General features: G+C 40.4%; 1 long non-coding RNA gene and 2 pseudogenes across 3 annotated transcripts in view; all 3 read right to left on the bottom strand.

The window, feature by feature from the left end:
* The window catches only part of LOC311609436, a 69,779-nt gene extending 60,391 nt beyond the window's left edge, over window positions 1-9,388 (bottom strand). Inside the window, exon 1 of the long non-coding RNA XR_014783389.1 lies at window positions 9,230-9,388. This is a non-coding gene — a long non-coding RNA (uncharacterized lncRNA). The remainder of the gene's footprint in view (window positions 1-9,229) is intronic.
* Window positions 9,389-18,148: 8,760 nt separating this feature from the next.
* LOC311608046 (RNA transcription, translation and transport factor protein-like) lies at window positions 18,149-18,883 on the bottom strand (annotated as a pseudogene). The gene has a single exon. The product of its transcript is annotated as an RNA transcription, translation and transport factor protein-like (transcript).
* Window positions 18,884-26,073: 7,190 nt separating this feature from the next.
* On the bottom strand, window positions 26,074-26,555 carry LOC311608471 (large ribosomal subunit protein uL14-like; annotated as a pseudogene). The gene has a single exon. The product of its transcript is annotated as a large ribosomal subunit protein uL14-like (transcript).
* Window positions 26,556-26,958: the final 403 nt, after the last annotated feature.

A 26,958-nucleotide genomic window follows, 5' to 3' on the forward strand; every position in this document is an offset into this window, starting at 1 on the left:
GTTTTTATAATGTTATAAAATAATAACAATAAAAGTGTCAAGCTACATAGCTCGAAGGATCCTGATACAGGGTTTACATTACAAATTTAGAGTTACTTGATAACCAGAAAGTGCTCACACTGTTTCTAATCAATAAATAATGAGATTCTGAACACTTAAAGCCATCACCATATTTTATGAATCTAGCACTTACTAAACATTATTAAATACTTTGTAGTTTGTGATAAAATTGACATTCCCATGGCATCTTTGTTTCCCTTTATTGTTCCTTTTCTTCCAAATAGACAATATTTATCATTTTTATAAATGTTGTTGTTAATTACATATAAATATTCTTTAAAATGTGGTCAACAACCCAGATACTAAAAACAAAACCTCTTTAAGATTTAAAGAACATATAACTTTTAAAATTTTATTTATATTTTTAGTTTTAACATGTTCTTACAATTTTTTCTATAGATAAGAAATGGGTGCAGCTTCATTTTTGTAAAGTAGACCTCGAACTGATTAAAAATTATTCTGACATTTTAGGCAATTTAAAGTAATTTTTTATCACCAAGGTAAAAAAAAAATTAGTGTAACTGAAAGACATAAAGGAGAAATGATGGCAAATAGAAAATATTTTAGTCCTCTCTTTTGAAGAAATTGGTGCAGGTCTGAACTAACTGACTCTTATCCCAGTGTAGTGAGGAAATCACAACAGCCTCTCCAGGACACCAGAAAAGAGCACTGGGTCACAAGATTCATTCAATTAGACCCAGGAGTCAAGATGTTGAACAGAAATTTTCTTTTTTACCAGCATTTTTGTGGCTGCTAATAATTTAATTTGAAAAAAAGAAATTCTATCAAATAGCATTTTCATTCATTGTCTGAAGAAAAACAAGTGATAAAAAGAAACACACATCTGGGTTTGTTTTATTTTGTTTTGTTTTGGATTTTTTTGTTTTTTCATATTGAGATATGGGCACAATGCCATAGAAAAACTGGCAGGAAGCAGGGCCTTTCTTTGAAAACTTATTTATATACTCTAACTTGCAAGTAAGAAGTAAACGACACTATTCAATTTAGTCATGAAAACAGAACTATCTCTGAACTAGGATAAGATAGGAAGAAAGAAAGGCCAATGGTTGCTTTCAAATAAAAGGTTTTACATTTGCAACTTTAGAAGATAATCCATTTCTTGACCACATTGCTGAAGGTCCAGGAAATGATGGGTAGTCAAATTAAGAGCAATCAACAGACTATGTAATATTAAAAGCCAATGTCTCTGTCACTCTGTTATCCCATGGCAAATGTGTATTGTTCTATTATTTATTGCACCTCACACTATTAACTGTCTAATAAAACATATTTTTAAAAACCTCCTCTAGGTAAGTATGTGGCTGATTAAATTATCACACTTGTTCCCATTTTGTGTTTCTTGGCTCAAAAGACTTTCTCAGACTGACTATTTTTATGCCGCTAATTTTGCTTTTAATTATGAGAGCTACCTTAAGTTAATGGAATTTGAGAATGGGACTTCGCTGTTGATCCAGGCAGATTGCATTTGCTCATTTGAGACAAAAATGACAAAAGGTAATGGAAACCTGAAAAAGGCAGAAGAATGTGTCCGTAGATTCTGGCTTCTCAGCCTTAGTGGCTTCAATTTAATTTTCAGAAAGTCGAATTTATAATTAGAAGGAGAGAGAAGTGAGAATGGAAAAGGTAAACAATACCAGTAAACATTAGAATGGAGTCATAATTAATTTCCCTATCTAAATTAGTCTCCCAATTCTTATGGCTTAAGGTAAAACAATTTAATAACTGTCATTTTCAAAACCTTGACTAACCAATAAGCACACATCACTCGTGTCCGTTTCTCATCTTCTTTTGAATGGAACAAAGTGACTTTAAGAAGCCGGGAAATGTGTAATTACACAGGCAGGAGCTGGTGGCCTTTGATCATAATTACAGTGCTTTATCCATCCATCACTTGCTGCTGGAGGACTAGTCCTTGTGAACCCTTGAAAGGACCTGGAAGCCCTGTCGAGACAAATTTGAGCTTCAAAACAGCTAATCAGAACCTTAGCTTTCTTGTCCTGAGTCACAGATTGAAATTGTCACTTTAATCTTACAATCCATTTTTGCCTTTAAAGTCAAGCGAGGCCATGGAGTCTTTCTCTAGGAAGACACATCCCAGGCTACATATTTTTTTGGTTCCGTTTGGGGGGAATTTGGGTCTCAGTTTTCTTTTCTTTTTTTTTTTTTTCATTTAGACTGAGGTGAGCAAACCAGTGAAGCACCTAACGCGCTTGATGAAAACCCTGATTTTGCATTTCCTTAATGCGTGCTCGATTTCTCGGTTTCAAATCTCAAGTGAGTGAGGAGGCTCATAGTGCAGGAAGCTCTAGGGCTGTGGCTTCGAGTGTGACCTGCTAATTGTGCAAATCAAATCACTCTTGTTTAGCACACAATTTCAGGCCTCTGGACAAATCTGCCTATCACAGCCTCCAAGCACGGATGGGACATTTCTCTCCATACTTGGGAAAAATCAGAAGTAAGCATGTACAACCCCGTGTGTGCCAAAGCTACATTTGTCATTCGAAGTTTAAGGGGGACTATCAATGAGTCAAGCACAACTGCACATGAATCAATTTGGGACATGGAAGCAAGCCCAGTTAACAGACATCACTACGCCATTTGCTCCCTCTCTCACATGGCTGCTTCTAGGTTTGCCTCTTGACAGCCCTTCCAGTGCCCTTGAGCAAATGTGATCCTGGTATTATTCTTATATTGTTTCCACACAGGTCACTCACTCTACACGAAGTACTCTGAAATCTAGGTCTGCATCTCATTCAACTTCTCTCCTCCTGACTCTGCATCACAAACACTGTCATAAAGAGACTACATTAGTCAACGAAATTAAACCACGGCACAGTTTCTTTATCTATGGTTTGAGGATAAACATCCGGTAGTTGGTAGATTTCTTATTGCTGGTGTAACAAGTTACCCCAAACATAGTGACAAAACCAACACCAATGTTTTATGTCACAGTTTCGTGGGTCAAAAGTCTTAGACACATGGTGGAAATCAAGCAAGGCGATGGCAGGGTTCTGTTCCGTGTGGGGAAGAATTTGTTTCCTTGTGTTTCCAGTGTTTAGAAGCTTCCCATCTATCTTGCCTCATGACTCTTTTCCATCTTCAAAGCCACCAATTAGCCATGCTGTGTTGTCTTCTTTATATGTCACTTTGACTCGTCGACCTCTAAAGACTCTTGTGATCCACTGTATGCACATAGGCAATCCAAATTAATTCAATGTTCAAAGTTGGCTAATTGGAATCCTTAATTAGTAGTCAGCCTTTGGTCATATAATATAGTTGACTCATATACTCTAGAGATTAGGATGTACCTTCTTATGGGGCCATCATCCTACTGTCTTCCATGTGGATCAGATACATCGAGAGACCCTTAAACTGTAAGATCTGATTTAAATCTAATAAAAACGATCTTGTCATTGGTAGACATTATTTTGTACTGGAGTTTTGAATTTTAACAAGAGCTATAAAGTCTCATCTTGTGTTTACCAGTGTTTTGTTGCGAACAGACAGCTCAGCCCCTCTAAGGTCCATATTACTTAATTCTAAAGTGCAGAACTTCAGAGAGACAATCTGATGTTAAGACCTGCAATGATTCCTGCTCTGCGTTTACGCTCGATACCGAGGAGAGTGACATTTAAAGTATAACGCCCTTGATTGTACATTGAATTGCATCTTTGGGAAGGACTCGCATGTCTGTGGGAAGGAAGCAGTTGTCTACTAGCTCACTACACACAGACTAGCGGCAGCGAGCGCTGCAACAATGAGGCGCATTTTAGAGTTGAGCTGGCTTAGGTTTAGTTCTCATGGGCCTCGTGACCTGCAGACTGAACGTCTCAATACGAACTCTGAGGAGCTGTAATTTAGACGACTTAATGAACTCATGGCAATCATATAATTAGAACTATAGACCAGATCTTTCACACATGGAATACACACTTTGCTGACAAAGGTCCCTGTCCCCGGAACATTCAAATGTGCCAGGATCTCAGAAGCAACACAGAGAATTAGAATAACATTGCGGTAAAAACCTGAATTAGTTCTTCATGAATGTACTCGATATATATATTATTATATATATTATATATAAAATATATGTTATTATATATTATATATAAAATATATATTATTATATATATTATATATAAAATATATATATTACTAGGCCCTGTATATAAATTACAAGTCAATATTCTTTTCATTGAAGTATATGTGTTAGTTACTGTAAGAGGCCTCACTCCACTTAACAACTGAATTTAGACAAGAAAAGCAAATCGTACTGTTACACTTCTTACAGACTGTCAGCTAGAGAAGCCCAAATCGGCTTTCCTCATTGGAAGATACAGACATAGTCTTTATCCAACACTAGAAATTATATTATGTGTTCTTTATTTTGGCGGTCTTCCTAAAAACATATAGAGAGTTTTTAATCCTTTTTTATTATTATTATTCTAACTGTAATTAGGAGTGATAGCTATGCTGTGACTGCATGGAATTAGGAGTAGCAAGAAGTGTTCCTTACATGAAACAGTAAAGAAAAAGAGACAGCAGTTGCTTTGAACTGTGAGCTCTTCTTACAAGGCCGATATGTTAGTAGGAAGCGCGACAAGAAGTCAGGCAGAGAAACTGTATTGTAACTTTGCTCTCTCCATGTGGACTCTTCCTGCTGTTCTCACTGTTTGATGTAAATAAAAAAGCAATTGAGCTATTTGGCTTTTCTGAAAAGAAGAATTACACAATTGAATGCCATTCGGCTATTAAAAACAAGGAAATGTTGAGAACTAGAAAAGATCATCCACTTAGAAGGGGATATTAGACCAACGTAGATGTCTTCGGAAAGACACCCAGCAGAGGATCGGGACAGACGAGGGACTTGCAGCCAGACTCTGGACAGAGCACTGAGGGTGGTACAGAAGAGTTGGAGGTGATGAAAGGATCTGAAGGGGTCAGGAGCTCCACAGGGAGACCCTCAAGGCCTCTGGATCCGAACCCAGAGAGTCCTTCACAAACTCAGGCACCAACCAAGGGCAATGCCTGCAGAGAACCTAGACCCCGTGTTCAGATGCAGCAGGTGGACAGCACATTCTCCACGTGCGTGGGAGGGTGGGTGGAGCAGGGACGGCCTCTGACATGAACTCTGTAGGCCACAGTTTGATTTGATCACTTCCCCTTGGCGGGGCAGCCTTGTGAGCACCCAGAGGAAGGGGATACAGGGTATCCCAATGAGAACCGATAAACTGTGGACAGATGGTGGGGGGGGGAGGTCCCCCCTTTCAGAGGTCTAGGGGAGGGGAATAGGGCAGAAGAGGGAGGGAAGGTGAGAACGGGAAGATAAGAGTGAGGGGATAACAGTTGGGATGTAATATGAATAAATTAGAATAAATAAAAAATATTTGAAAATTATAAAAAGCAGAAGGCAGAGAAGATGCCAGAGCCGTCGTTGGAAGCCAGCTTGCCTGATCACAGAGTAAGACGGCTGCCACTGGTGGAAGACGACAAATGACTGCCCATGGCAGACAATGCTTCTGCCTTTATGTGAGTGGTATCAGAACAGGGAAATGGCTTCCTCTGCGAGTGTTCTGTCACCACTCTTCCACTTAGGATATATTTAGAAAGCACAGTTAATAAAGTTGACCTTTAAGCAAGTAAAACTAAATTCACAAAAAGATACTAATTCATAAGGGAAATGCTCTTACAATGTTTTAGCAGCATAAATGGCCTGTGAATAAAGGTTGACTGAGAAAGAATATGAACTATTTCGTAAATGGATCATATTGTAATGATATTTGTTCCTATTTTAATTTTTTATGTCAATTTTCACATTATTTCAAAATGTAATCTTGATTTATTTTTTCACAGGCTTATATTTTGAAAAGATATTTTGAAAGGATTGAATGCCTCGCAGAATGGATTCAAGGTGTAGCTATCGAACTAGATGGTCATTCTAAAAAGAAAATATGTAAAGGACACAACTTATATCACAAGCAGCAACTTCAATCTGAGAAACTGATTTTACACTCATTTTGAGTATTCAGTAGGCTAAAACCAGCAAATAAACTTACTTACTGTCCATGTGCTTTGTTTATCAGGAATTAACCCACTGACTTATTTGCCGAGTTTGCACCATTTACTCATGCTCTGATACCTTTGTTAAAATTGGGTCGGTAATCAATTAACAGACTTTGTGACTTTTAGGCGTCTTGTCTTATTTTGTGTAATTGCCAATGTCACCAAATACAAATTCGATAACCTCCACAGATGTAAATGCCTTTCTTGCTTTCAGAAAAGTTCTTGCAAAGACTGAAGTATACTCGTATTAATTCAGAACAAAACCAAATCTATATTATGTCAGTGTGTTCTGGTGGAAGGGATGGAAAACAGAGGGTGAAATCTCTAATAGACGATAATAATTTGAAATTTATATTTAAGTGGTTTTTTTGGGGGGACTGGCATCAGTTTTTATCAATTAGCAATAGTAGCACGCTATTCTTTCTATTCTATGTAAAAACAAAAGCCGTGAATCCACAGTCGTGGAGTTAAGAATGTGAGCCTTGCCTAACCTCCTTTAATCCAACAACAATAACAACAGAAAGCCTCTTTGAGCTTCTCTTAAAGACAAGGTTGAGAAAGACAAGTTTCATATGTAGATGAGTATGATTATGGAATGATTAAATTTGGTCTTTCTTAAAATAGACTTTGTAATCTGAGAACTACCAGGGTTGTCTGCTTAGAAAAATCTAGTCACACTGTTCATCCATTGGACACCAAAGAGAATTCTGTATTCTTGGGTTGAGATACATTTTTGTTTCTTATTTTTTTTTAATCGAACAATTTTTTTCACCCACTATATTTGGATTGTGTTTTCCTCTCCCCGAACTTCTCTCTCTCCAGTAATATTTGACTTCATAATTTAGTGACTAAGAAGGGAAATTAACCTATGTAAAAAAGTTAAAATGCTTAAAGAGACATTGAATATCGAGTGTGTAAGTACTGCCAAGTTAATGTGATGTCAATAATGAACCTCATGGCTTTTTTATTTTTCCTTTTATTTTTAGACAGGATCTCTTTAGCTGGCATGGAATTTGCAATACTCCTGCCTCAGCCTCCTGAATGCTGGGATTACAAGCATGAGACACTACACACACATTCTCATAAACTTTTGTACTCACATGTCTCACAAAAGAGGCTTAAAAATCCCCATTTCTTTCCCTCTGTGCTATTTGATGGTTACATTTTCATTATCTGAGGAGACATTTTATCCTAAAACAATTGTTTTTATATATCTTCCCAGACCATGTTGAACCACAGTCTCACAGCTGTGCACACGTTACTGTGCCTTCTCCCAAGCTGGCAAAGCTCCTGAAATCAAGGCAGCCTAAAATTTATTTTTCAATATGTTAAGAACTTAGGTTCTATCTGTTCATGAGCTAGTAGGTCATCAGGGCTATATGAAAAACAATTTATTTGCTTGCATTTATAGAGTTTTCCCACCCACCACTAGAAATGCCTGCAGAAGGATGTGTGTGGTAGGCTAGTGCACAGGGTAGGGATTTGTGAAGCTACTGTGAGTCCAAGGCAGTCTTCAGGAAAGGTCTAGAAGGGCATGTTATGAGGGTTGCTGTGGAGTGACAGTTGTGTTCTTAGAAGGATGGCTCCAAAAGCTGGTGAATGGAATGGGTGATTTTTGAGATCATTGAAAGGTCTTTCAGGACTCAATAATCTTGAGTATACTGCTTTGTCGTCATTTCTATCCCCAGTGCCAGCTAAGTTTAATTTTTAGGTCCTTCAGGAAGATGATTCTAGGTCCATTTGATTTTGCTAATGCCATTGCTTGTACAGACAGCAAGGGAGGGATCAAGCGACTATTCACATTTCCCGTTTTAATCAGGAAGATAGCAACAATCTCACTGTCTCTCTCCGTCTCTTTTGAGTTTGCAGTCTCTCTTTTCTTTCTATATTTCCCATTCCGTTTTTTCTTTCCTCTTCTGCTTTCCCGACTTCACGGGAAGAGTCAGCCTGACACGAGAGCAATTTACACTGATAAACAGACTAGTCTTTCACAATCCGAGGCAAGGCTATGGTAACAAGAGAGTCCTGCCCAGGGAGCGCACTAGGGACTCAGATTCTGGTGTGAGGCTCCAGCAGGCAGGCACAGGTGGCAAGTGTCAGTTTAACCCCTTTCCAGCCCTGCTGTTTTCAACACTCAGGACCTCTCTCATTAGTCTTACAAAGCACCAAATTCCAACCTCAAATCTCATGCCATTAAATTAACAACATCACACTGCTTTGTACCGCGTGAATGTCTCCCATAACTCTACACGGGAAACACTCTTCAGATTTCATTTACTCGTTTAAAAATAGCAAACTCTAATTTGAAACAGTCTATCCGCCCCCCTCCCCTGACACGGGCACACTATGGTGAACTCTCACTAATATTCCTTATCAACGCTAGGTAAATATTTTTCTACAAACACAAATACAAGCCAATCTAATCACAGGTTTTAGAAGTCGTAGTTGTCAAAAGATGATGTTTGTTTTGAAACAAATCAAAAATAAAATATTCTTTAGAGCTAAAATGACAAGCCACAATCTGTGTCATATAACAATGGCTATCTATTTTTAAGATATAAATCAAAATTTCCAGTGTTAATTTTGACTTGCAGATTGCCCAATAGATTATTTTATCCCTGCCCAATGAAATGTCTTTTTCTTGGGTGGGTGGGTGGGGACTGAGCATGGCAACTAATACATTTTAATATTTGAAACATCTCAAAATGGCGTGACACTTTTTAAAATAATCTGAGAATGGAACACTCATCTCTCTCCTCTACCATCTCTCAGATCCTCGCCTTCCAACCATGCTACATAGTCTCTCTCTCTCTCTCTCTCTCTCTCTCTCTCTCTCTCTCTCTCTCTCTCCTTTAAAAAAATGAATGCCTTCAAACTTCATCCCTTAGTAACTCAAGAAATCAAGTATAAGATACCAGTAGAAAAGATGCCCACAGACCACTTTAAATCCATACAAAGTCAAAAGTAGTACCATTGTGCTCATTAAAAAAGGAGGGGTTCTTTAGGACACAGCAGAAACACTCTGAATACACAGGCACACCAGGTCAGTTTTGACAGAAGTCACGTCATAAATATATAAACTCACCGCTGGATGTAAGGGTCGGGGCAGTACTGTAGGGTAGCACACCGTGAAGTTTCAAAATTCATTTCCTTCAACTCTCTTTGATACCAACAGATGGGGAGCAAGTCTATAAAATATACATATACACCTGAGAATATCTAGGTATGTAGCCAGAAGGCTGAAAGCAATAGGGTCAAATGCCATCACACATAGAAGTTTAGACACTTCCCCTCCCTTCACACAGATTTGCAAGGGGGCGGGGCGTTTCTTCCTTTCAGCCAATGATAATCTTCAAGTGACCAGAGCATCATAAACAGTTGATTCTTACCAGCTGGGCATCCTCTGTAAAGCTATTCTTCCTCCCTGCCACGGTTTTAGAGCCCTTGACGTCGAGCAGACACACTGGCTGGCAATTTGTAGGCATCTCTGAACTGCTGATCTTGCTCGTGATTGGGCGCTGCCATGAATGGCTTCAGAGGTTAATCACAGAAGCCAGGACTTTTGTCACCGAACTAATAAATGTCCCTGTTGCTCCAGCTGAGTAACGTCTCCTGGATCTGGATCCTGATTTGATTTGAGAGCTCTGTTACTGCTGCTGGGGCTAGAACGTTTTGCAGAGACGCTTAGGAAACTTTTTTTTTTTTTTTCTGTCTTCTTCCCTGCCCCCCTTCAGCCTTCCTTTCAGCCAACCGCCTGTTGTGGTCACAATCTCAAATAGCAAAGACTGGGAAATTCCTTGATTATATTTAACCTAGAACTCTCTCTTCGTTTCAGCAAGAGAGAAAGACTGTGTGTGTGTGTGTGTGTGTGTGTGTGTGTGTGTGTGTGTGTGTGATCATGCCTATGTCCTTAGAAATTGTTTCTTCTCCAAATAAGAGAAAATAGCCTGTACTGATGTACTTAATCCATACAGATAAAAGTAATAGGGTTTTAAACATGTTATTAAAATAGAAACTGATACTTTGTTTTACAGTGTTTTCTAATTATCTATTACTTAGGTATTTATTTAGAAGTATTTCACATTGCCTGTCAATGGGGAAAAAAGTAAATTTATTTCAAACTCTATCTTTCTATCTCATTCTCTTATGTCCCATTTTTGCTGCTTTTAGACTCTTTTGACTTCCTTTACTATAAATTCTAACATTACTTATGCAGTCAAGAATTAATCAAAGTCTCCATGATAATTAATTTGTTTCCTTTCTGAATGTACGCTGTAATCCTATCCTAGTTCTGTGGATTTAGAAATTGAATGAAACATGATTCAGATGCTAAATTAGAATAGAGTCCAGCAGGGACATAAAAGCTGTGTGCCCAAGTGCCACTGACATGGCAAGAACATGTTTCCATTCATGCCACGGTCACAGACACCTGCAAACTCCCGACATGAGAAAATGTCAAAGTTGTGAGACAAGCTAAAGAGAAATCTGACATTTTCCTGTAAGAAAATTCTGGTTCGAAATGTGTTCGTAAAGATGTTTTATTTGTTGCCCCAGCCAGGGAGACGCTATTTAAAACTTGACATTCTCTTCCTTTACTCAGACTGGGAGTATCTAACATCTGTGAATTGTGAAACTCACACACATGCTGGCCTGAGCACCAGCCAAATCAGACAGCTTGCTTTAAAAAAAAAAAAACGTGAAACTTGAAGCGAAGATCATTTCACTAATTAATTATAGATTTGCTCATCGGAATAGAAGTGTTTGCCTTTCTTCCTCTCAGGAAATGCAGATGACCTAATTGCAAAGTTCTTAAGTTGAAAATAATCAGTCTCCTATGGCTATGGCCATGAGGGAGCTCCATCATGCAGGACCTGTCAGCTCCTAGTTGTAGAACAAGCCGTCAAAGGCCAAAGAGAGCCGAAGCTGTGCCCCAAAATACAAAATGAGGATATAGTTCAGTGGCAAAGTACTTGTGTGCTGTGAAAAAGGCCCTGGGTTCTATCCTGAGTCATGAAAAGCAAGAAAGAGGAGGACCCTGGTTTCAAATGTAGAGTTTCTTAAATATTAATATACCTATGAGTCATTTGGCATTCTTGTCTGTTGCGGAATCTGGTTCTTTAATTCCTGGGTCGGGCTTGAGATTACATTTCTAACCCCGGGGTGGCTATGCCAGGGTGGCTGACCCTAGGATCAGATATGAAGTGGCAAGGTCTAGATTCACTCCTCCTCTGGTGTTTACACTTAAGTGCTCACCAAGAGGAAGAAAGAACTTGTCAAAGTAGTTTGTGTCACTGTTCAAAGTCATAGACTTCCACACAATCAATTTTTAAGCACTCTTTGTGAACACTTTCATTTACTAGGTTTGTGCTTAAATTACTATAAAAGAGACGGCTTTGCATCAACAGTTGTTATAAAAATAATTTTATAGAAATAATTATGAAGGATATCGATCCCTACTGCTTAATGAAAATAAACAGAGTTACCTTTATTTAGAGGATAAAAGCAAAGTCCCCAGGGTCACCAATCCATTCCAGCAAGCAGACAGCCACAATCTGGGAAAAAATTACTATACTTGCTTCATATCTGGATTTCGTCACTCCCCCAGACACTCATGTTACTAACCAAATGTGTAAATTGTTTCCTTGAGACACAGTTAGAAACTTTTCTGAGTGTGAGATCTTTTAGTCAGAGAGGTCAGTAGAATAACTTATATGGGCATGTAACAGGAGGAGGAGGTGATGGTCTTCCCAACCTACATACTTGAAAGACACTGTGAGCATCCTTGATTTGTAAGAAGCAGGAATAGAGACACCATGGGAACAGCAATGTTCAGGTTGTGGTCCTCTCAACATAAAGTCCCAGGAAGAACTATGTCTTCCTCCTCCGTGTCTAGCATCCTAGAATGTGTCCAGGCTGACTCACGTATCCAGAACACAATTCTCACTTACGCCTATGACGTTTATCTCACAATTGCTTTCATTTGTGCACGTCCTAGTCCAGGCTATAAAATTTAACATTATTCTCCTTCTGATCATATTTTGTTTTTCACCAGAGGTGTCGTCAAACCTCATCTGTTTAACTTCAAAAACCCAAATGACGCCCTTTTCCCGTAGGTAAAAGGAAGTGACTTTATCGTTCATGTCCTAAACCACTACACTCACCTGCTATGGTTTGAGTATCAAATCCCCCTTGCAGGATCGTGTCTTCACACATACATTCTGAGAGGCTTTAGGACCTCTAGGAGGTGGGGCCTAGGTGAAGGAATGATTCTTTGGACCATTGGCTTTAAGATCTACAACCCAGTTGCATTGCCTGTCACACCTCGGGTTCCCAACTCACCGAGACGTGAACAGGCAACCCCACATCTCTGCCACCACGGCTCAGGTTCTTCTCGCTCCCAAACCTTTCTGCCTTTGTTGTGAGTCTCATCGAGAGAAGGAAAAGAGTTCTGTCCCTTGAGGAGAGAACAGTAAGGGCAGGGTGATGGAAAACAGATGCTAGCATGAGCAGCTTAGAGCAGACAGCCCTGTATGTTCCCCCAGCCATGGCAGTTCGTGACCGTAGCTACTGCTTATCAGAGAGGCTGAATTCAGAGAGATTGGACCTTAAGCTCCTGTCTTCTTGAGCTCAATACAGCCTATACCACGTCAGCCAAAAAAGATCCTTCTAGAATACATTTTTCAGCATCTAACCTCAGTTCAACCACAACTTCTGTTCACCAAGAAGAAAGCAAAGCATGCCTTGGGAAGAGGGTCTTACTAACTCTACCACCTTTAGGCTCCATGTTTCTTATACCTGCTATGGTCTGACCTCTAGGTAGTATAGATAGAACCAGGATTCATGTGCACTGATGCTGGTCAAGTGTCCACTCACTAAGAAGCACGTGCCTTGGAGACTCAGTACTGGTATTTTGATTTGACCTTGAGCTTCTTGCAGGCCCTGCAATCCATCAAATAGAAATATTTATAGCTAAACTAGTGACTAGAGTCTATTCAGCAGAGAGAAAAGGCTTGGGGTGGGGGAGGGCGTCCCAATGAATGGGAAGTTTTGATTCAGGAGGCATACAAGAAAACACAGAAGCCAATCAGGCAGGGAAGAGGTTGGCAGGCTCCCTAACAGACGAACCTGATACCCTCGAAGTCACACCCAGTGTCCAAAAGCAATGTGGGTGGGCTTCTTTTCCAGACATACGCGAACAGCTGCGTGGGGCATGCGCCTCACTCCCACCCGTCCGTCCTTCACTCCAAGCCCATGTGAGGGGGAGATAAATAAGGAAACACAGGAAGTCCTTATTTGGTACTGGCCAGATTTGTTTTTCCGGGAGCATCTGTTAGATGCAAGACAAGATGTGCCTTTTCCTCTACATGTTTCAGTGTGTGCTTCCTAAATGAAGACATCTTTTGCGTAATCACGGTTCAACCGTAGAAACCACAAAATGCGCATCCATAAGATATCTACTCTCTGTCCATTTCAAGTTGCCTGTTGTACCAGGCACGCCTGTATAGTAACAGAAAATCCTGATTCATGCCTTGCCTGTTTAGTCTTTTCTCACTGGGAACAGGTCCTTCAGCTGTTTCATGACACGGTTATTTGGAAAGATGACAGGCCAGTTGCTTAGTTTAGTTTTTGGTGGATATTTTCTCCTGAGTAGATTCAGTTACTCACTTTTTGGCAGAAACGGCATGAAAGCGAAGCTCAATATGGCGAATCCAGAATCGTGTGGCTTCTAAAAATCACACCAGTGGAGTTTCCCCGATTTAGAGCTCGGAGAAGTTGATCATTTTGAAACTCTCACAGTACCTTCAAAGACCTCAGGAAATTTTTCTTCAGTTTGTTTATAATACCTCACGCCTCTATGAGACACATGCTTGTGAAGTATTTACATTCTAGTCTTTATACATGGTTGTCCCTTTCTACCCCATTTCCCTTTCATCGCCTTGTGCCCTACACAGTCTTGAGAGGAGGTAGAAGAGGGACTTTTTTTTGAAGAGTCCGCCAAAGACAAGTCTTTTGAAGAGAGTATGTTTTAAGTTGAGGTTGTAAAACTCCATTCAAGCGGTTTTCAGTTGTGCTTGTGAGTGAGCTACTGAAGCTCCTCCTGATGCCTGCATGGCTGCTGAACGCGTGCCTCCTGCTCAGGATGGCTGCTGAGCATGTGACTCCTGCTCAGGATGGCTGCTGAGCGCGTGCCTCCTGCTCAGGTGTTGGTTTCTGCTCTCTTGAGCCTCTGAAAGCTCAGGCTGGAGGCCACCACTGGATTCCATTAGGAACTGCTGGAGAAATATCTGGCTCCTTTAGCAGGAATGCAAAATGGTACAGGAAAATCAGTGACAAATATTTGCTTAAAACTCAAATTATTTTTTAAAATATATTTTATTTATTTATTCATATTACATCTCAATTGTTATCCCATCCCTCGTATCCTCCTATTCCTCCCTCCCTCCCATTTTCCCCTTATTCCCCTCCCCTATGACTGTGACTGAGGGGAACCTCCTCCCTCTGTATATGCTCATAGGATATCAAGTCTCTTCTTGGTAACCTGCTATCCTTCCTCTGAGTGCCAGCAGGCCTCCCCATCCAGGGGGTGTGGTCAAATATGGGGCACCAGAGTACGTGTGAAAGTCAGACTCCACTCATCTGTGTAGAATGTCCTGTCCATTGGCTAGATCTGGCTAGGGGTTCGAAGTTTACTCCATCGATTTTTTTTATCATCATATAAATGTATTCTGTATACCTATATATTCAATATATAAAATATATGAATATATTACATAATATTCAGTGATATATATGCTATACATGATTATAGTTGTTTTGAGAAGACTATGTAAAATAGAGATTATCTTAATTTTGATGACCATAGACACACAAGCCTGTGTGGTACCACAAACAGTAAGGCTGTCTGTCAAGGTTCAAGTTAGCACAATAAAAAAAAAAAAGCCTAGGAAAAATTCTTTCCAACTCTAGAAGTGCAAAAACTCTACGGCTTTTAACTTCTGAAATTTCAATTTTGATGCTCGGTATATCTGTATATAGAGGCTATATAAAGTCATTTTCTTCCAAAATTGAGCTTATAAAATGCTTATACATTACAAAATACACTTGTGGTGTCACCAGAGTCTGAGCAGAGGGCTGGATTCGAAGTGGCTGTTTAACAGGTACAGAGTTTCAGTTTTGCAAGGTGAAAATCTTCACATCAGTTCCAGGACAGCCTGGCTCTATTTAGCTCTACTGAACTGTATGTGTAAAAATGATTAAGGCAGTAAGCCATGTGTACAATTTTGTGTACTGAATATTAAAAATTAAAAATAAATGTAGGTAAATGACAAAATCAGTAGTCAGCATCAATGTCAAAGGTATGAGGGATAAAAGAAAATCAGAGTGCATTTCTTCAGAAATATGCCATGTGAGCATCTATGCGTGTCTTGAAGTCACGAATTTGTGATTCTCTAAGTAGGTTTTTTTTTTTAATGAAATTTTCTATCAGGTAATAGATTATTCTAGGCATATTCTGGTCATAAAAGCTTGATTGCTGGCTAGGGACATGTCTCACTCAGGAAGTAAAGTGTTTGCTTAGCAGTTATGTAGGCCTGAGTTTGAACCTCAGAACCCAGGCCAAAAGATGAACAATGGAGGTAGGCATTTGAAACCCCAGTACTCAGGAGCTGGAGATGAAGTGATCAGTGGGGATCAATGTCTGCCATTCCCAACCTACTGGGTGAGCTCCAGGCCAGAGAGTCAGTCTTAAAAGGGGAGAAGGGGAGAAGACAGGTCTGAGCCTCCACATACATCTGCACACACATAATACACAGGTACAAGTACACGCACAGAGAATCTGTTGGAAAGATTTTTAAAGTGATCATTCCTATTGTTCAAGGAGCTTAAGTTCCTAGTTTCTGAGTCTAAAAATGTTGTCAGTTTGCTCACTGTAGATCACTGACCATGGATGCTGTCATGATGTGCCCTGAATTTTAACAGGATTTTGGTGTGATTCCCTTGGATAGAGTGTTGATTTATTTAACAACCAATTCATACAATCAACACAAACGCTTCTAGACAGTCTCTTTTATGTATGCACCCGTGCGCTGGAAGCTATTAATGCAGCCAGATCAATAAGAGCCAACCCCTGTGGCGAAGTGCCTCTCAGAGCACTTGAGAATGGCTTTCTTTCCCTTTCTGTACTTTAAGTGTTATAGACAAAGCAATGGAATGGAATACCTTAATACACCATGACCCATTGACATACACGTAAACAAACTATCAACATTTTGTATTGCTCCCTTTTCTTGCCCCTGCATTTGTGTTATGTCTCCCTCACAATGTTTCATCCCAATAAAGAGCACTTGGCTTCTCTTCCAGAGGACCAGGGTTCAATTACCAGCAGCCATATGACGGCTCACATCTGTCTGTAACTCCAATTCTCAGTTCTAGAGGATGCAACACCCTCATACACACATCCCTGCAGGCAAAACACCAATGCACACACAATCAAAATAAGTAAATCATTTAAAAAGCTAGTGAATATAAGAAGGAATAGATATGGCACAGCCCCCTGAGTCAATGGTAGCATTTTGGTGTGGGACAAATGGTACCTGATCGGTGCTGATGAGATAAGAAGATGTTTGCTAGCACCTATCAAGCTCAGGTGTTGGTAGGAAGGGAAAGAAGTCTTAACTGTCCTTCTGAAACCCAGAGACCATTGTGATGGGTCCTCATTCCAGATTGACGTCCTTTTCTACTTTGTTGCTTCAGAACTAAAAATTGTTTCTGGTGAAATCATAAAGGCCACAACTTCTTCCCAGAAGAAAGGTAGCCATGGGCTAAAATCTGCACATCCCAAGGCCTATGACCTTATGGAGTCCTGAAAAAACAACATGTACCAATAGAGTAGAACCATCAAAAAAAGGACATGCACCAGTTATGATTTTCTATTTTTTAAAATTAACTATACTCAGAGTTTAAGTGAATTTAGGGATAAGTAACTGAAAGAGGAAAAAAATCCAGCAAGCAATGTAATTTCAAAATAACTAAACTTTCTATGGTAGTTCAGACTTTACCGGGCCACCCTTGGGGATATTACCTCATTTCAGCCTTCTGGCTTTTCAGTGAAGATGATGCCGAGAATGCAGGAGCATCACCTCCTTTTTACATGAGAAAACCAGGACTCAGTCTAGGACTCCATCTCAAAATCATATCCTCTAATCAGTAATCCTGACCCAGGATGGAGACCATCCACTCAGGAAAACATTAATTAGATGTCCATGGAATTCCCGATAGTACAAAGGGCTTTGGCAAAATAGAGGTAAATAAAACACAATGCCTTTTACTAAATACTCCATGCCCATTGCCTATTTGTGTAAATTCTAAAAATCACTGGTGATACCTTTTTACATTTGAAGTGGGAAATAAAAGCTGGTGTGTGTGTGTGTGTGTGTGTGTGTGTGTGTGTGTGTGTGTGTGCGTGTGCGCGCGCATGTGTACTAATTACTATGTTTTTCCGCATAGTAATGGAGCCAGACTTTGAACTCAGGTGCAGCTGTCTCCCTGACATCACATACAGACTTCCACATCCCCTGGCAAGATTCAGAAAGCTTCCACATGCACTTTGCATCTTAGAGTCTTAACAAGTGGTGCTAGCACGTGTTCTTCGGCTTCTTTTTCTGTTCCTGGGAGTCTACGATACCCTGAGCCCCACAGATCCCAGCCTCCAGATGAAGGCATGAGCTCATAGTGAACACCCACATTTGGGCTGAGAGTCAAGAATGTAAGCTCTGCTTGTTTTGACATTGGCTTGTTCACACTGTTTAAATACGCAGAGGTGGGTGGACTGGTAATACACTTCTGTGGGATGGAAATGACTCTCAACGCATCCTTACAGGGATAGCCTATGCAATGACCCCTGATTGGATCTTATTTACAGGATGGCCAATCTCCTTGGTCTTCTCCCTTAAAAATCTAACATCTGATTTCCAAACACATCCCTGTATACACTGCTCCCGTCGTACTAAGCAGGTGAGAAGTTGAAATCCTGATGAACCCATCCTCCACCCTCCCCCAGTTTGTGGTCTGTCTTTGGATCAGCAATAATTGCCTGATGACTACTACAGATTCAATAGTTCTTGTCTGTGATCTCTGATCTCTTCTGTATGCAGGAGCCACAGAATCTCAATAGCTTCATTAAGAGTTGCATCCTCGTGTCAAAGGCAGGAATATGTTTGTCTAAAGCAACAGGTAAGCCATCTTTTGTTCGATTTGATTTAGCAATTGTGTCCTATGTTAGACACTCTGAACCAAACTCTGAATTGCCTTAACATTACTGAATAGGCATCATGACACTGACTCTAAATCCAAAGGAAATTAGTCAGAGGCATTACGCCAGCCTTAAAACCCGGATTATTTATGTCCAGGTTGATCAATGGCTGCACCCTTTCCGCTGCATTTTCAGTACTTTTCCTGTTATCAGATATTACCCCCTTGTATCTTTTCAGCATCATCTCCATACTCAAGCCTAACAACCAAAACAAGAAGCCAGGCCATTGTTTATTGTTCATCCAGAATCGTGAAAAGACAGTTAAGGTCTCGGAGTTTAGAAGAACTTGGGCCAGTCACTACTGTGGATATTTCTCATGCTACCTCTGTCTTCAGACTGATAGTGTCTGATTTTCTGGTGTTCAATCCAAACAATAAGCTTTCTAATTTTTGTGTCAACAACCCTGAGGTTGTAGTAGTCTAAGGCCATGAGCTTGTGTCCAAGCATACCACCACCACCACCATCACCACCACTCGCCACCCTGCATAAAAACAAACAAACAACAAACAAAAACCACTCTGGCTGTCCAGATCTTTACATAGTTTTACCAAGGACTACATGGTAAGACCCTGTCTAGAAATAAAAAATGTAGGAGTTTCTTGAGTTATGTAGAATAGTTACAGTACTAGTTGAAGAGAGAAGCATAGTTAGTATATATTTCAGTGACATCGGCCTGGGAAGGCATCTGTTGGAGAGGTAGATTCTCATGAGTGCTAAGTTCAAGTTTTTTCTAGACAGAGAGAAAAAAGAAGGGTTGTGTGGTTATTACTAAGCTGTGGCAACACCCTAGAGATACATTGAGAAACTGAGTGTTCCTAGCATGCAATTAAATGTTGAGTATAAGAGACAAATGGGCTCTTCATCGCTTATGGAGACTCAAGAGCCTCTTCACCAAACCAAACAAAACAAAGCTGCAGGCTGAGAACCTAGTGGCTAAAGTCACTGAGTCTGAGAAACATTTGAGCTCAGTGCAGAGTGGCTGGAAACACCTGTTATTCTGAACTAAAGGAAGGGACCTTGAGTAGATTCTAATGATAAGCCCTAACTCTCAGAGAGTGTTAAAGGTGGACTGCCCTTCCCTTGTAGGAACTAAAATGTCCTGTGCTGAAGGTATGTAGGACTATCTGTACATAAAGCAATGGTACCCCACACAAGGAGTGCCTTTGTTTCCTTTTTTGGGTCCCAGCCTCTTACCTAAGGTTAAAATCCAAAAGAATAACAACAACAACAACAACAACAAATAGAGAGATTTTAGTCATAGTAAATGGAAGCACAGCAAACAAAGGAGTTGCCAGAGTTTAGTAGCATGCACCAGCTGAAGATAAGGACATCCCCAAAAGTCTCATACTGAAGAGGGTACTTCACTGACAGGGCTGAAAAATAAGGCATAAGAGTTCACTGACCTGGATGCATTTTCACTGCCAAGGGCGAGCAAGCCTAATGTTTGGGTAGCTCTTATAAATCTAAAGGAGATGATAACCAATGATGAGTAAAGATGTTCTGCATGAGTTTCCCTAGAAAAGAGAGAGAGAGAGAGAGAGAGAGAGAGAGAGAGAGAGAGAGAGAGAGAGAGAGAATAAAAACCTAGAGGAATTGAACATTCTAAAATTCAACTGTGAGGATAAGAAATACAGTAGGAGTAGGGGAGATGTCAAAAGGTAGATCATCAAAGCTATCAGGAATATGGAAGGTAGGGGTGCAATATCACTAAGATTTTCAATGTTACATCTTCTCTTTAGCTCAGGCCTAATAATAGGAGACATGATGGAGACACAGGAGGAATCAAGTGGTGGTTGTTACCTGCCAAATATCAGAAAGCTATAACTCTAATAATGACAAGCAAGAAAAGTTGGAGGTGCAGCCAACGCACTTGACCCACAAGGAGTTCTAGAAATATCCAGCCAAGGCAAGACATTCTGAAGGATATGATGAATGGCTATCAATAGAGAGTACAACTTAACACATAAAGCCAGACAAAAGAAAGTGGACTCTGCGAGGCTGAGAATTGTTGAGTAAGTACAAACACACCATTCCCAAATTCGATTCTTAGCCTTAGTCCATTTTTAGATCCATAATTCATTGGTGAAAGTGCTATCTTGCTCTTTCAGGAAGAAAGAAAGAAAGAAAGAAAGAAAGAAAGAAAGAAAGAAGAAAAATACAGCAGGCATTTTTAACCCGACACTGCAAAACAATATTCATTCACAAAGCTCACACTTGAGAACAGTAAAATCAAATTACAATAAAATTTCCCCAAATCCTCTTTAATTAAACTTACAGCTTGCAGGCTGGAGGCCTCCATTCGGGCATGCCTTAATGTTCTACAAATGTCTGGTCTAGACTTCTCCAAGGAAATCTATAGGTGAGGCTGTGCAGGGACAGGCACTAGGCTCTACTCTTGAAAGGCTTCTTATATATTTATGGCTCCATGGTCAATGTCTTAAAATACTTAAAGCAAAGCCCCTAAACAAGAAGCTTCACATTTTAGCTTGTACTGGACCATGCAAATTATGTAGTTCTGATTGCTTATAGCATTTACTTGAGGGATGGCACTGAATACAGAGGCTCTGAGGTGACAATGGACTTCTGTTGGAGTCACATGGTTACACAATAAACAGAATGTTTGTTAAAGTCTAACTAGTTCACTGTATCTAGAGACCCACCCAGTTGTCATCTTTTTCTAGTTTCTGAGTATTCTTTTGGAATAATAGAAGTAACAGTGTGATGCCCACACTGGGATCTTGGCTTGCAAAGTAAGAGCTTTCAGACTGGAAAAGGCCACACAGAAACTTCTTCCTTTGCCATATCCTCATTCACCCAGAGTTGAAATTGAAAAGCAATACAATATTTTAAATATGGTAGGTATTAGTTCCTCCTTGATGATGGCTGAAGAAGGTGTATGAGGTACAAGGAAACTACGCTTGCCGTGTCTCTGTTGGATGTCTCAATATGGCCCTGAAATAATTCAGCTGGATCTCAGAGACCTTATATAGGGTTTTATAATCTCAATTAAACAATTAATAATACCTGTGTACAACTTCTGTGAGGAAGTTTGTTGTTGTTGTTTTTGTTTTTTGGGTTTTTTTTTTTTTGCTTGTTTTTTTGTTTGACAAAGAAGACAGACAAGTTTTCAGGTTTATGTAGCCATTGACTTGAGGAATGCATTTTAGTTTAATCTGATAATAGAGGTGTATCAGAAGTAATTCACATTCACGTGTGATGTGTAACAAAATTTATTTATAGTTTTACCTCAGGGTTAAAGGAACTCATCTGTTCTTTGTTATATTGTACACAGAAACTATCTGGGTTGCTTGCTCAATCCAGGAGATATCACACAGTGTGCACTGATGTTACCTTACAGCAATAGCATGCTGATCAGGCAGGACAAACAATAGATGGTTTTTATGCAGGAATGTTCAATAACACAGCTATAGGTTCACATTCTTAAAAGGATAGAACAGTAGTTCTCAATATTCCTAATGCTGTGACCCTTTAATAGAGTTCCTCATATTGTGGTGACCCCCAACCATCACATTATTTTATTACTACTTCATAACTGTAAATTTTGCTACTGTTATGAATCATAATGTCAATATCTGTGTTTTCCAATGGTCTTAGGCAACTTCTGTGAAAGGGTTGGTAGACTCCCAAAGGGCTTAAGAACCACTGGGATAGAGGATAAGCCCTAGGACGACTCAGAACCGGAGACTTTAAGGAAACATGTAGGAATTTATGAGTTAAGACTTTGGCAGAATGTGCCTTCTGAAGGGGAAGGAAAAGAAATAATCTTGTGTCCTGCTCTACTGGTCATCATTAAGGAAACAGAACCTAGAATCAGTTTTGAACTCTGAAGACAACAGGTTCCACGACTATTTATTGAGTTCTGGATCAAATGCCGGGTGACAATAGAATTCAGGTGCTTTGTGGCAAAAGAGACAGCACGGAGCTGAAGGCAAACCTACTGAAATAATCAAGACAGAAACCTTGACACATAGAGAGAGTAAGCCCAAGTCATATATACCAGAGGAAAAAAAAAGAGTGTTTTGGTTAAAGAGTTTGTGGTAACACTGGAAGGTTGATTGTGAAGCCCTGAGTGAACCTAGGGATGAGTATGTGCACCACCAGCATTTGTGTCAGTTCTTCCAAAGAATGGCCATGCTGCAGGGCCAGGCAACCAAAAGGCAAAAATAGTACACCCACTGATTCTAGCAGGACAAGAGCTTGGGAACTGCATGGGTAGTTGTCCATGCATCCGCTACCCACACAAATTCACCAGGCACCCTTGCCCGCTATTCACCTGAGTTCAAATGATGTAGATAGAGAATGTTTGTCTATACCATTCCACTTAAGATGACCAACTATGTATGCAGCCACTTTGGTTACTTTATCTTTTAATATTTATCTATTTATCAGTACTGGGGTTTGAACTCGTGGCCTTGAGTGTGCCAGGCAAATGCACTGCCACTGATCTACCCCTGCCCTCCAAGAGTTTGGATTGATTATGTGCTTTAGGGAGTAAGGATTTAACCATGAGGATCCATGGAGTAGCTCAAGTGGAAGATGTTAGAAGGGTGTTAGCTTGGGGTTTACGTTTGTATTGACTTATTTTTGGGAAGATTCAAAGGAACGAGTGTTTTCTTTGTCATGAACAAAGCAAGGCGACTCTGTGGCGGGGTATCATATTCTAAACTATGAGACAGGATAGGAATCAAAGCTTATTTATGGGAAGAGGCTGTAGTTCTGTGTAGAAGGGGCCTACTTAGCATATGTGCAGCCCTGGGTTTGGTCTCCTATATGCCATGAAAGTGCTCAAGTGCTCAAGAGGCAGAGGCAGGAGGACCAGACACTCAAGGTGATCTTCAGACACACAGTGAGTTTCAAGCTAGACTGAGCTACATGAGACTGTTACCCAAAAAGTACCAGAGCAAAAAACAAACAAACAAAAACAAAACAAAACAAAACAAAAAAACAACCCAAACCAAAATTTTTTAAAAAGTAAAAATTATATTATTCTAACATAAAAACAACATTAGAAATTACATTAGCCGAGATGGGGGATTGAAATAGCATTCAATTTTTGGCTCTTTGTAAGTAGTTATAAACCGACCTTATTTGATCTTGAGCCATCTCAGGGCTAGAGGGGCCATCCATGCCTCTTGCTGATTGCCACATTGGGTTTGAACTTACTAGGGATGACAGGAAGGCCTGTCTGTGAGTCCCAGGCCGATTCCTACAACACCGGGTTCAGATGCAGGTACACACCATGGCAGCTATCAGGAGCTGTCTGTCTGTTATCTCTTTGAAGGTCGGACGTGCCTATGTCCAAGCTGCCTTAGTATATGTGCATGGAGGTGGAAAATGATCTGCCCAGAACCAGCTTTTTGGGACATTTCAGGTTGGATTTGGAAGATAGAGCAGCAGCAAAAAAAAAAAAAAAAAAAAACAAGCCTTCTAGGAGCTGTGAATAGTAAGCTCATCTACCCACTCTGTGAGAAAGAAAGAAAGAAAGAAAGAAAGAAAGAAAGAAAGAAAGAAAGAAAAAAAACAGAGTTCTGACAAATGGCCTGGATATGTTGTCAATGGCCAAAACAGAAAGGTGCGGGGTCGGCAGGGGGAGGTTGGAGACAATGCAGTCCAGAAACTAGAAAAGGAACACAGGAATTCAATGTGAAGATTTTTATGGCATGAGTTCAGTCTTGTCAGAACCCATGAAGAAACAATAACAAAGTAAATAGATACAATTATGCAGGTATGACAGTCTCTGGGTTTTTTTTTTTCTGGTTTTTTTGAGACAGGGTTTCTCTGTGTAGCGTTGCTATCCTGGACAAGATTTGTAGACCAGGCTGGCCTTGAACTCACAGCCATCCACCTGCCTCTGCCTCCCATGTGCTGGGATTCAAGGCGTGCGCCACCAAGCCTGGCCCCTCTCAGAACTTGCAGAGAGACAGAAATGAGACGGAATGGGGGAAATGATATGAGAACTTCAGATCAAATACCTTAGAAGAAGCCTTTTTACAACTTTAAAATATTTTTATTTTATGTGTAATAGTGTGTTGTCTGTGTACCACATGCTTGGCTGGTACTCAGAGAGGCCAGAAAAAGATGTCACTTCCCCCTGGAACTATAGTTACAGACAATTGTGTGTTGCCACATGGGTGCTGGAAACTGAACCCCTATCCTCTGGAAGAGCAGCCTGTGCTCTTAACTGCTGAGCCGTCGCTCCAACCCTGGGGGGAATGTCTTTCTGGGAGAGATGATCTTCAGAATGAGAAAGAGGGATTCATCTGAAGACTAGGAGAAAGAGCGTGGTGGGAGAATGGAGTCAGGCAGGGCAGGGCCGGGTCAATGGGTTGAAAGCGGAGAGTTCATGTGGGTCGAGATGCCCGAAGGGAGATGGCACAGGAGAAAGAGTTTCTTCAGGAGACTCGATGCGCCAGGCTAGGATCTTATCTAAAGATTAATGGGAAAAAAATTAAAATGCTTTAACATATATGACATGATCCAGTGAATGTATTTTTTAATAAAGATTCTGGCTTACCTATAAGTCAGGTATGAGGTATAAGGATCAGTTAGGAAGCTCCTGTTTAGGAAACTGTACAAATCGTGCAAGCCCTCACCTGCCTTGTGAATGGGCTACATTGTCTGTCCTTGTGTAAGGTAGTAGGTGAGGAGGTGGATGACACATCCTTTTCACTCACAGCTGGCATTCCAGTGTCTGACACCGTGTGACCTACTCCATCTCTAAAAATCCCATGTGACTTAGAATGCTTCTGGTCCAGCAAGACCAGTCCTGGGGTAATGTTGCTAGACTACTCCTGCGCTGACACTACAATATCTGCCCGCCCTCCCCACATAGCACATCTTGGAAGCCAAATTCTATGAACTGCTTTTTGTTCCTAACCTGACACTGAGGCACAAAAAGCCAGAGGTGAAAGGAAGCGAGGGAGATTAGATCTGTACATTACCATGTAATCTATGTATGGGTTTTCTTACAGTGGGTGAAAGAAAGGAAAAGGGAAGAGTTAAGTCTGCACTTACACTTGACCAGTAGAGTTGCCCATGTGCTATTAGCACAGGATAATTTATGCCAAAGGAACACAGAGTCTTCAAGAACATCTGTGACCATCCTAGTCCATCACTACCTTAAAGGCCATCAGTGGGTGGTAATGTCACCCCATTTAGCCAGTGACTTTTCTTGCAGAGATGTGAACAAACATCCATGCATCCCAGCAGGTAAGGCACCTATGGCTGACCAAAGAAATGATGTAATTCAACTCTGGCTTAGTGAGCGAATTGAGTTTACTGGGTTACTTAAACGGTTCTGAAGGTGTCATTGGCAGCTGAGATAGAGAAAATGTCACTCTACTGGGGTGACTGCTCATGGAAGATGCATGAAGGGGGGACTTCCGGAATAGTGCGGAGGTAGCTTGTAGGCAGCTTGGCCAATCAGAATCTCTTCCCACCAGCAGTTTATATGACAGTAGAGAGCGGGCTTGTGAGTCTTCTAAGTATCAGGAGCTTCCTCACTGGGGCAAACTTGATTTATTTCTGAACTTTGTTAGCTTTACTTTCTGAGCCTTTCTTTTTTTTTTTTTTCTTTTCTTTTTTTTTTTTAGAGCAAAGACTTTTTAATGAATATATTTTACAAGTACACCAGAGAATCATGCGATGCTGCCTGCATTGGATGCAATCCTGGGCCACAAGTCTGCACACTCCTTTGCAACTGGACCTGTGATAGCAGAACCTTTCATCTCGCCTTTATTGTTTACTATGACCCCTGCGTTATCTTCAAAATAAAGAAACACCCCATCTTTTCTTCGATATGACTTTCGTTGTCAAATTACCACTGCTGGATGGACCTTTTTCCTTAATTCTGGTTTGCCCTTCTTAACTGTGGCCATCACCATATCCCCCACACCAGCTGCAGGAAGCCTGTTCAGCCGTCCTTTGATTCCCTTCACAGAGATGATATACAAATTTTTCGCTCCTGTGTTGTCGGCACAGTTGATCACGGCTCCTAGTGGAAGACCCAGGGAAATCCGGAACTTGGCTCCGGAGGACCCGCCGTGTCCTCGCTTCGACATCTTGAGCGCCCAGAAAGAGTCAGAAAGGCTCTGAGCCTTTCTTGATGTCCCCCCTTTCCCCTTGAAAGGGGAGAAGAAGGGATTTTTCAATTTGGAAGAATTATCTACACAAGTCATGTTCTTCCTATTGATGACATTATACCTTGATTTTTTTCTTGTTCTTTATTAAGCTGCCAAGATATTAAATATTACTGTTTCTCAAAAGAGAAAAGTGAAAGCATTTAATTATGCACAATTGCATCACTATATGCTCCATGATAGATAAAAGTTATTTGCCATTTATATATGGAAAGACATTTAAAGTAACAATGGAAATATAGAACAATGTGACTTCTCATTTATAGATAGAAGGGGTTTTTTGCCAGAGGTTTTTTTTCAGCAGTTATTAAATCAGAATCTATAACTGAATGATATAAACCATCC

Source organism: Acomys minous (assembly GCF_964271855.1).
Source record: "Acomys minous genome assembly, chromosome: 11".
Classification (NCBI taxonomy): Eukaryota; Metazoa; Chordata; class Mammalia; order Rodentia; family Muridae; genus Acomys; species Acomys minous.